An 11763-nucleotide genomic window follows, 5' to 3' on the forward strand; every position below is an offset into this window, starting at 1 on the left:
TATATTGCCTCCTTCCTGCTACTCATTTCTTAGCTCAAACGTCATGTTCTTGTGATAGTTCCTCCTATAAGGAACTAGGTTCAGATCTAGGTTCTTGAAGTAATGATAGGAAATAGATACCATGCCATCTTCATGTTCTCTGTCTCTTCATTGCTCATCAGTTCTTTTTACCCAACGGTTAGAGAACAAAACATACTTGTATCAAGATTCCTGGTACCACCATCTTGCCATTTCAGAGTAAAATAGGGTGTTTTACAACACAAAAAGGAGCAAAACAATGGACACAACTTAAATTTTGATTAAGAGAAAAATTATTAGAAATATTATAGTCACTAAATATCAGAACTTTAATGACAATAAAAATAACAATTATCATATTGCAAATAAAAAGACAGCATAATAGGATGTTTCTAGTGCTGTATAAGATGTAAAGAGAAAAATCTATCTATTATCTATCTATCCATCTATCTATCTATGTATCTATCTATCATCTACCTACAATATGATTAAAAGAAAAATACATTAAAATTTAATTGTGGCTATCGCTCTGGCTAAGAGAATTATAGATGTTCTTCATTTTTATTGTCCTTTTGCTCACTTTCTATTATAATAAGCAGGTGATACATTTAATATAAAAATGCTAGGCTCCCAAAATATATTTCAACTCAAAATAATTTATATATCTCTGTCAATCTATTTAATAAATTTGCCTGTATATGTACACTTACTTAAATTAAATGTTTCATTTTGCATCCCAGAATTTATTCAGACATATGAGGTTTAATTTTTGTATACATAACAATTTGGATTTTTTCCTACTTAAACTCTAAAGATCTTTAGATATCACTAATCTTTGTCTTTTAATATGGATAACTATTACTCAATATTCACTTTATTTGCTTCATATTCTTGTGATAAATTCTCAGGAGGGGTATCACTACGTCAAATATAAATTTAGTGGCTCTTCATAAACAAGTCTCAATTGGACATTTCTCTTTACCACATGGCTTGGTGCCCCCTCCAATTTCAATTTCTACCCAGCTTTGACTTATCATCATGATGATTGACATCTTTGCAATCTCTTCTTTACCACAACATTGTTTTGAGTGAAACTCTCTCTTGCCTGGAAAATTCTAAGTGTCATTTCTTATTTGAGATGTAGTAAATACTTGTAGTTCTATACTTGGTTCTTTCTTGTGTGTCTTTTCAAAAAAATTTTGCTAAAATTATCAGATTACTGTCACATATTAATTTACTCTCTCACTTGATGTTTATTGAATCTCCATGTGCCATTTGTTGTGTTAGTTCTGACCTCATTTTAGTCTATGTTCACGATTTGTTTCTACTTTACTTTTATACATTTGATCTGAACCTCAAGATTTCCTTTGAATTTTCTCTTCAGTTTCTTCCAGAATTCTGTCTTATCTCTCCTCTAGTTAGCAAATAATTATGTAACTCTCTGTTAATCTTCTTTTTTGTTTTCTTCTGTATTTGGTATACATAAACCATAATCAATGTACCTGAGAGTATCATACTCCTTGTTCTATCACTCTATTTGTAAATATTTATAAATATTAACATTTTAGGACCATCACCAACAAGGTGGATTTTTTTTTCCTGAAAATAACTGTTTTAAATTTATAGAAAGTGAAGAAGAATAGAACTTGTAAATGTTTATTAATGAGTTTATGAATTATCATTTTCAAGATAAATTTAAAGTCCATTTCCTTGGTAAGTGTACTCAATGCTATAGTTCCTTTTTATCATAATTTAGATTGCACAGGTCTATTCAACACATTCCTTTCTCAGAAGGTTTTGCTGGTAGCATAGGATTTAAGATTTGGGGAAATAGGGATATAAAGATGAATAAAGCCAGACTCTATATATTGATGACCAGTTTCTAACCTCCTCAGTAGTTTCCTGCATCTAGTTTCAATGTATACATACAATGGAGAAGTAAAAGTAATCTTGTATACTTGTGCAGACATTCCATGCAGAAGTCTGCAAGGTTGATCTTTCTTCATAGTTCACCTGTAAGTAATTTCAATAGCACACATGGTCAGGTACAGTACACTAGCTTTCTGAATATAAAACTGTGTACAACTTTGCGTGACTACGAAACAGAATACTGGAATTCATTGTTCCTGAAAATGCTATTACACTATAGAAAATAAAAAAAAATTAAAAATAATGTATATTCTGTTTTCAAGAACAAATGGTCATATTTGTCAACCCATATTTTTTATTTCTAAAATTCCAAAGTATGTTTCAGTTTGCTGGAGTACCTAAGCAATGTGATTCAATGATGTTAAGAAATATTTTACTAGGTAACAAAATTAAATTAAAAGCATGATTTTATAAAATGCTGTTAATACTTTTAAAACAAATTATTTATCTTTACATTAATTAATTAATTAATACTTTGAATTCCTCATTTCAAAAACCTAAGAGTATTATAATGGGAAACTATACTAGTCCTTCCTGATGTGTCCTGGTACTGATGTGGAGATATGCTCCTTAGAAAAAGGAGTGAGGGAGAGGAGAGAGAAAAAAGAAAAAAACAAAAATCCATGTTTAAATTATCCTGGAAACAAACACATGTTAGAGGTATAAGATAATGTATTCAAACCTCTCAGAAATCTTAAATTATAAAAAATGTTTAATCATATAAAATCCATTTTCTTCCTTTGCTGAAAAGAGAAGCAGTATTGAGGAATATACACATCTGACCCTTGCATAAGACTCGTCATATGTATCATACTGTAACAGATATTCAAAGAATCAGAGTAAAATTATTGTGTATATTTCCCAGAGAATCATGTGAGCAATAGATGGGAGGCCTTTTCTAGTGTTGAATGATAATGAGGAAAAGTACATTTTAATTCAAAATATTCTAATTGTTTGTCATGTTACTCTCAGATGAGAAGCTTCAGGTTTCTACCCGTAAAAAAGGAAAGTAGTAAATGCTTTTACTAAAATATTCTTATGATAATTTGGAAAATGATATACTGCATCACAATGTAATTGTAGCTAATTGAGAAATATAATTATAAGGCTATTTAAATTCAACTATGCAAATAATCTGTGTAATCTAGGAAATAAAACTAGGAATTTCAGAAAATGGGTTAGCTTGCCTCCCCAAATTGGTACAACCCAAATATATGGAGAATAAGTAAATTTAAGAAGGGAATTGGGCTTCCCTGGTGGCACAGTGGTTGAGAGTCCGCCTGCCAATGCAGGGAACACGGGTTCATGCCTCCGGGAAGATCCCACATACCGCGGAGCGGCTGGGCCCGTGAGCCATGGCCGCTGAGCCTGCGCGTCCGGCGCACAGAGGCCACAACAGTGAGAGGCCCGCGTACCGCAAAAAAAAAAAAAAAAAAAAGAAGGGGACTATACCAATACTCTACTAATCACATTCTTTGGGACAATAATTCTACTGTATGCTGAAAAGTGTTATTATGGAAAATAGATCTGATGGACATATGAGTTTGAAAATTGGTATGTAAACTAATTTATATAGGTTTCAATATTTTAGGAGTTCACTGTATATTTCACATGATAATGAACAAGATGCTCCTTCCTTGCACATCAAACAAAAAAAGTTTGTTACCTTTAGCAAGTCCCTGCTAAGTTATCTGTCCGCCAACTCCCCCTCTATCCTCTGGAATTTTCCCCCATTTCCGTACTTCATTATCTCAGAATCTCAGTTAATGATACCAGCATCTTCCAGTTATTAAGCCACTCAAGAAAATCACATAGGCATCTGCTGAACCAGCTCTTTTCCACTGCTGCTATTCCTTTGGATGCTCTACTCCTGGCAATCAATCAACTTTGTGCTGCAATTCTTTACACCACTGAAATTCTCATTTCTGAAAAGTAAAATGTAGAGCAACTATGTCAAAATGGTTTATAAAATTTCAAAACAGCCATATATTAATAATCTCAGAGCTAACAGATTCTATTCTCAAGAACAATAATAAATTTATCTGATAGTTTACAGTGTTAAAATTTAAATGCACCTTTTTGAGCTCTCTAGTAAGAAGAAAGTTGGCCACTGTCCCCATGGTGATTCAGATAAATCAGTTTGTGGAGATACAAATTAGTACTGCCTTACTGAACTAGCCATGCATCAGAACTTGCCCAGCAGTCTTGCAAAGTCGGGAGAATGATTTTTATAAAGTCACCAAGAGTGGATTCATTTTTCTCAAGCCTGAAAAGAAAAAGTTATAGCTTTCTTTAAATAATTCAAAACAACCTCTTGAAATTCAAGCCAGAAATGCAAATATAAATATCTGAAATGGGATGCCATAAAACCTTTCATTTGCATTCTTGGTTTGGACAATTCATGAATGACTTGGAAAGTCTATGGCGTGGTAATTTGCAACTTTGCCAGGAAACAAATTTCAATCATACACCTGCTAGAAGTCTTAAATGTGGAAGAGAGACATTCACCTGGGAAGTGATCCTAATTTACTACACAGCATCAAAAATTCAATGTAGTTTTCCTCTTTTCCACTTGTGTGTGCTCCCTCTATAAACTTAATTCAGGGCTGAAGGTTGTTACCTAAAGTTTTCATTGTTAATTTGTATTACAAAATTTAGAAATTCGAATCCCGGGAATGGGCTTACAAATTTTTGTTTCCTATTAAAGATTAGAATTAAATAAATCTCCTCTGAAAATAACACACACACACACACACACACACACACACACACACACAACATGTTGTGCTAGGAAACCTGTAGCTTTACGTTCAGCAGAGGGCAAAATCAAAGTTAAAGGGAAAGTGATTTTGTTTTCTTGTCCTAGAAGTAAGAGAATAAAATCTTATCTTTTCTGACACCTTCCTAATGACAATCTGAGCAGAACATTATAAAATGACAGTTTCAAACAAAACTGTAGTGTAGTAACCCCTATACTTACAAGTCTATATATTTTTCCAATATAGTACTAGTTATAAAATGCATAAGAACAAAAAGAAGAATACAAAAGCTACTGAAGTTGTTATGCTTTGACACTAACAATGAAAATGAGGTGTTCTATAAGAAACAGTTTTTGGTGTCTCTCTGTACATATAAATATTGAGATCTGTAGAACAGCGGTCATCAAATGTAAATAACGTCATTTCTGGGTGGTGTGATTTTGGGTGATTTAAAATGTCTTCTCTTTGTATTTTTCTGCTTTGTTCTATTAAAAAAATTTCAATACACTATATTTCCTTAAATAATAGACAATTGAAAATAACAAAAATCCTTTCTAATACCTTTAAGTATTATATAAGCATTCTAAATTATTTGCTTTATTGTGTGCTTTTATCATTCACTAAATACAATAGAAAGCCCAGGTTTCAAGTCAATTGAGTTTAATATACAACAGTTTTTGATTGTTGTGGGATTAGTGAGAAAATGCTCTTCATGAATTATCTTTTAACATCCCTTTTCGAGATAAAGCTGGACTTACAATGTAATCACAAGTCTTGCTTCACATTTTATATATTTGCATTCAGCTCTCACTTATTGATACACAAAACATATCTAATAAGAAGATATTTATTTAAATTTATTTTTTGCGATAGTAATTATTAATAATCACATTGACTTTAATATATCGATCTCTAATTGTGTCTGCCATGTGTTATCTCACTGATGAATGTGTCTACATTTTATAGCTAAAGAAAGAAGGGCTAGAAAATTAAGTAACTTGCAAATGAATAAAACTAGTAAGTGATACTATAATCAAGAGTTAAATCCATGACCACCTAAGTTTTACATGTATTATTATTTTAATATTTTCTTCTGACATTAAAATAATTTTTAAACTATGTTACAATCTTTCTATGTATCAGACTTTCCTTAAATTATTTCCAAGGATCATTTTCTTTAATCCATACAAATATACAAGTAGATACTATTATTATCCCTTTTCACAGATGAAAATAATTACATAATGTGCCCAAAGTCATACACTTAATAGTCTCAATAATGTTTGTTGATATTCAGAACCATACGTATCTTTCTAAACTCTTACCACAAGGGCATTAGTCCTGTAAACATTTCCCAGACTTTCTTGCCAAAGAGGTTCTGTTATTTATTTCCTGTCTTGTGCCCCCTTTCCATCTTCAAAGCCAAAAATGGCCGATCACACAACCCTAACACTGATTCTCTTCTGCCTCCCTCCTCCACTTATAAGGATCCTTGTGATTACATTGGGACTACTCAAATAATCCAGGATAGTTTTCTCATCTCAAGGTTAGATTAGAAAACTTAATTTCTTCTACGACATTAATTTTCCTTTGCTGTGTGGCCTAATATATTCATGGGTTCTGAGTATAAGGACATGAACATCTTTGCATTAGGCATTGCTCTGCTTACCACAATTGGGTATAAAAATAGACCAAAGATAAGATTTCAGCTCACTAAGCTTTAAGTGGATGACTATCTGATTACTGTGGTCTTGTTTGAGCAAATATACCAAGTTCCCCGCCCCCCCCAAAATATATTTGCTATGGTAATTGTCATGATGATAGCTGTGGCAGTGTTTTGTGGGAGTTTCATTATTATAAGCATAGAAAGAAGGATGCACTTTCTAAAGTTTTCATTTCATAACATTGTTTCTAGCAAGGAAAATTTTGTTTCTTTTAAGGAAAAGTCTATTTTAAAAGTTAACAGTATCTGAAGAGATAAAACACATTTCTGAATCCTATTTTAAACCAATTTACACCTATTAGAATGTGTTGAATTGAAAAAGGAAGCATCCATATTTTCACTGTGTCAAATGCAAATGTTTTCTGTATTTTGATTTTTCAAGGGTGAGAGTGCTCCTCAGGTCAGCTAAATTTTACCACATACATGTCTAATTAAATGCAGAAACACATCAGTGCCAAGGTAAATAATACTGATTTCTGTTTCCTTATAAAATACATCATTTAAAATAGAAACAGGAGATGTCCATGTAAAGTAATAACCATTCTATTGGACGAAACCTTCTTTTCTGCTACTCTTTATTCATGCAAGTGCATGTGAGTGTGTCAAACCAGAATACCTTGCAGCCGAATAGCTGAGATTCTAACCCCTGCTCTACCACTTTCATGCTGCCTGACCTTAAGAGTCAGCTTCTTCATTTTAAAAATAGAGATAATTTATATAAATATTGAGTTGTCAGGAGAGTTAAGATAGTTAATTTCTCCAAAAATATTTATAGAGTGTCTACTCATTGGCAGGTGCTTTTCTAGGAGTTAGGCATAAGGCAATGAGCAAATAAGACAAAGTCATGCTCTCAAAGAACTCACATTCTGGGGATGGGAGACAGGGAATACACCAATAAATATTATAGCATGTTTTATGTTAATAAGTGCTAAAGATGAACCATGGAAGGGGGATAGGGAGTGCAGGGATGTGATCAGGGAGACCTCACTGAGCAGACAACGATTGTCAAAGACCTAAAGGAAGTGAGGGAGCCAGATGTGCTATTACCTGGAGAACAAGGAGTGTCCAAAGAGAAGAGTATGTTCAAATTTCTCAAGTGGGAAGAAGCATAGTGTTTCTAGGAACACAAAGAAGGTAAGTATAATTGAAGCAGGGAGAGTGAAGGATAGTGTGACGCAAGGTAAGTATGGAGAACTACACCATTATCAGGAAGGCTCATCTGAAGGCTTTATTTCCACCCCAAGAGTAAAGGGAAGCCAATGGTGGGTAAGCAGGAGTATAACGTAATTGTATTCTTGTTTTTATTAAACATGTTGGTTTCTATAAAGGGGATAGATAGGGAGAGGGAAAGAATTGAGGAAATTGAGGAAGATAGAGTAATTAATGGGCTATTGTGGTATTCCAGATGAGTCATAACAATGACTTGTACTATGTTGGTAGCTGGAGAGGTAAAGAGCAGAAAGAAGGATTTAGGACCTAGAATCAACAGAATTTGGTGACACATTAGTTCTGGGGTGTAAAGGAGAAATCACTGTCAAAAGTGATTCCCCCCCAAATTTTGGCATGAACTACAGGGTGAAAGGTGGGGTCATATTCTGAGGAGAGAAGGAGTGGATGAAGAGCTAGTTTGGCAGTTAAAGTGGAGTTGAGAAGGTGGGCAAGATCATGAGTTCAGTTTTGAAAAGTTCACATTTGAGGTGCTTGTAGATGTCCAAGAAACTACTGAAAAGGAGGGAGTTGAATACGTAGATGTGAAGCCCATGGTAAAAACCTGGCCTGGAGTTTAAGATTGCTGAAGCTTGAAGTAATAAATAGCTAGAAAAGCAGTGCCATGGGGGAAATCAGCCAAGTTTCAGCTAAGGACAACAAAATGTGCTGAGGGAATATTTGGAGAAGTTGAAGATCTGGGCATTAACTGCCTGTGAAGGAGGAATGGTTCAGAGAATGAGTAAGAGGTAGAGAAGTAAAGGTCTGTGAAGGGAGAAGGATGTAGTGAGCCTTTGGGCGATGTGGAATACCTCTAAGGTTAATTTACATATTTCTGCTCTGAACCATTGCATGTTGATTTCAGAGACATCTTACTTCCAAATTCTTAAGATTTACATTACCATAACTTCTGTGTATTGATAATAACTTTCACATTGATACTACCACATCAGACAAAGTTTAAGAGTAAATGTATGATAAATGCTATTTAATGTTATTGTACTTCTAGATAATTATTTTTCCCAAATCATATATTGTGACTTTTCTGAACATTACCTCATATTCATATATTTCAAGCATGGATTTCACCTAAATGAGCTATAATATTTTCCCAAACTTACTGCTGAGAAATGAAATACTAGTTGATAATAAGTTACAAAGTCCAAAGTGATAAAGGGACTGAAAGTAATATACGTATTTTATTACCAGTTAAGCTATTTTATTGCAATCTCATTTTAAAGTAAAATGATGTGTGGTCACTACATACAGTTAATATTCATGTAAAAAGTGAACCAACATTCATATTCATAGTAAACAGAAAGTTATATCAAAGAGCTTTAAAATATTTACTAAAATGGTGTTAAGAGACATGAATAACACATATCATAGTAGAAAGAGCTTATTCAGCTATGGCAGTAACACACATCAGGAACAAAATGTGAAAGACCTGGCTAATTAAGGAAATAATTATTTGATCAAATGGCTGATAATTTCAAGTCCTACATGATATGTCAAGTTTAAAAAGGAACAAACTTGTATCCAGCTATTCAGAGAATAGCTGAAATACCTAAAAATATAAGGAGTTATAAAAATAGACAAGAAGCAGAAGAAAAATAATTTTATAAAAGAACACACTTCAAATAATTTCTCCTACTTTAATTGAGCTTGGAATAGAAAATACAACAATTTCATTAAAAGAAAATATAAGGAGAAGAATATTTAAATTTTGAGAAAAGACAAAAAGATATGTTTTGGAAGATATAAAAATTAAGAACATATTAACAAACAACTGCAAACTATAGTACTCAGTTTATGTATGTATGATATTATATATGCTCTGAAGAGAGATTGTGAGATGATTTGTTTATTGATTAGTTTGTCATTATGTTCAAACTCTGGAATCTAAGAGTTGTATCTTGAAACGTGCATTCATAAAACATTGTAATGACAAAAGATAAAAGCACCACAATCTCCTCTGCAGTCTTTCAACTGCTTAAAAGATGTCTCAACATTTTCCACCTAGTTAAACCAGAAGCGCTCCCAGGGAGAGAGTCCTCTGTGTGCAGTGTGCAGCTGCTCTCACACCTTTGATGTAAGTAAAAATATTAACTTCAGATAGACTAAGTTAAATATATTTTGTTCTTTGCAGGGAGCTTGGTACCAGTTCTCTTGCCCCTCCCTTATTCCTGGATTTCTCCTCACTTAGAATGACTTTCTCAAATCCATACAAAAAAAAAAAGCCATTTTTTTAACTTATTAAAAATCCTATGTACTTTTATCTAATTGATCCCCCAGCAACCACTATTTCTATTTATGTCAAATACAGACTTGCCATTTGAATGATCTAATATGCAGAGGAAACTACATTAGATATGATTTAATTTCATGTTGCATATGGGGAACAAATTTAGAGGAAAACAGAAATGTGCGTGATATTTACATAGTTCAGATTTAATTTCCACATCATTATCAGTTTTACTTTTATTGTTTTGTGTTGTTCTAATCTTTTCAATGTCAAATCATTTAAGGGAATTTTTCATACAGAGTACAGATTATTTTTTTAATAATGGAACCTTGCTTAATACATATATAATAAGACAATTTCTTTAAACATAAATCCCAGTGAAATTAACACTGGGAAGTCAATGAAGATTTTCATTACCAGCAATGAGGCAAGCAACTGAAAGGAGAAGCAGGGAGAAAGGAATATAAAACTCACAGATCTGGTAGCTTGTCTAGAAAGATGCTGCCATCAATTTGCCAGGCCACCCTCTCTTCCTCCTCCTCCTCCCCCTCCCCCTGCCCCCTCCCTCTCCCTTCTTCTCCTTCTCCTTCTTCCTTATTCAACACATTTATTAACACCTACTACTGTGTGCAGAGTTAGGTATTGGTCATTGGAAAAAAGACAGCAATCAATCCCTGTATTTTGTCCTCAAAAGGTCATAATCTAGTTGGATGGCATAAATAGCCAATTTCCACTTCAAGGTAATGTAATACAGGAGATACTATGGAAACTTGAAGGAAGAGAGAACTAATTTTGCTTTGAGGAGTTAGAAAATCTGCCCATTAATTTGTCAGTGAAGCATAGCTATAATATGATAACAAGAGTTTGTTGAAAGAATAAGACAGAAAGAAGCAACATTCTAGGTAATGAGGTGGGGAAGAAACAAAATAAGAGTGGGAGATTAGGTTAAAATTAAACCTCTTTATCAAAAATAAGGTATATCTCTCCAAAATATTTAGTAGAACTTTACAGTTTTTTTTTTCCCATTCAGTTATAGACTTGTATTTGATAGTAAGAGTTTTGGATTTTATTTGAGGGGAAACATTAAAGAAAATAAAATGATAAGATTTGTATCTTAGATTTTTTTGTAGTATGTCATAACTGGGAAAGATTGGAGGAGATGAGAGTGGAAACAATAATAAATATTTAAGAGGGTCTAAAAAATGTTTCCAGGTTAGAAACAATGGTGACCTGAACAAAAGTAGAGAGGAGATAATAGACTGAAGAGGGGCTTAAAATATAAAATATATGATTTTAAAGATATGGGCTATTTTATTTTGTATTACTGCAAATTCTCCTTGATGTAATCATCACCAAGTTACTCTTCTTAGCCCTTAAATCAGATTTGTAACATTGATTTTGTGAATCACTAGGGAAGATCGTGAATACCATGTATTTTCTACATCATATATATAACTTTTGTGATCTGAAATGTAGCCACTAATCACTATGTATGGATAATGAGGATAGCTAAAATTATGCAGCAGATTCTACATCACACTATTAAATGTTGGAACTAGAATTCAAACTCAAATCTGTTTGATACCTGACTTTAGCTTATTGGGTAGCCAAGTGCATAAGTCACATACACCAGAGCTAACATGGGTAAAGTGAGAATGGGCTAGGGGACTTGGCCTGCTAAATCTCTCTTTTCATTTACTTGGAGAAACCTCTACAGAATGTTAGAGTTCTTTAGGGGACAACATTTCTAAACCTCTCGTCTATACTATTCTCTCTTTTTTAAAAAAATATTTATTTATTTATTTTAGAGACACCGATGTAGAAAACAAACGTATGGACACCAAGGGGGGAAAGTGGTGGGAGTGGTGGTGGTGGTGGGATGA

Source organism: Physeter macrocephalus, chromosome 1 (assembly GCF_002837175.3).
Source record: "Physeter macrocephalus isolate SW-GA chromosome 1, ASM283717v5, whole genome shotgun sequence".
NCBI classification, from domain to species: Eukaryota; Metazoa; Chordata; class Mammalia; order Artiodactyla; family Physeteridae; genus Physeter; species Physeter macrocephalus.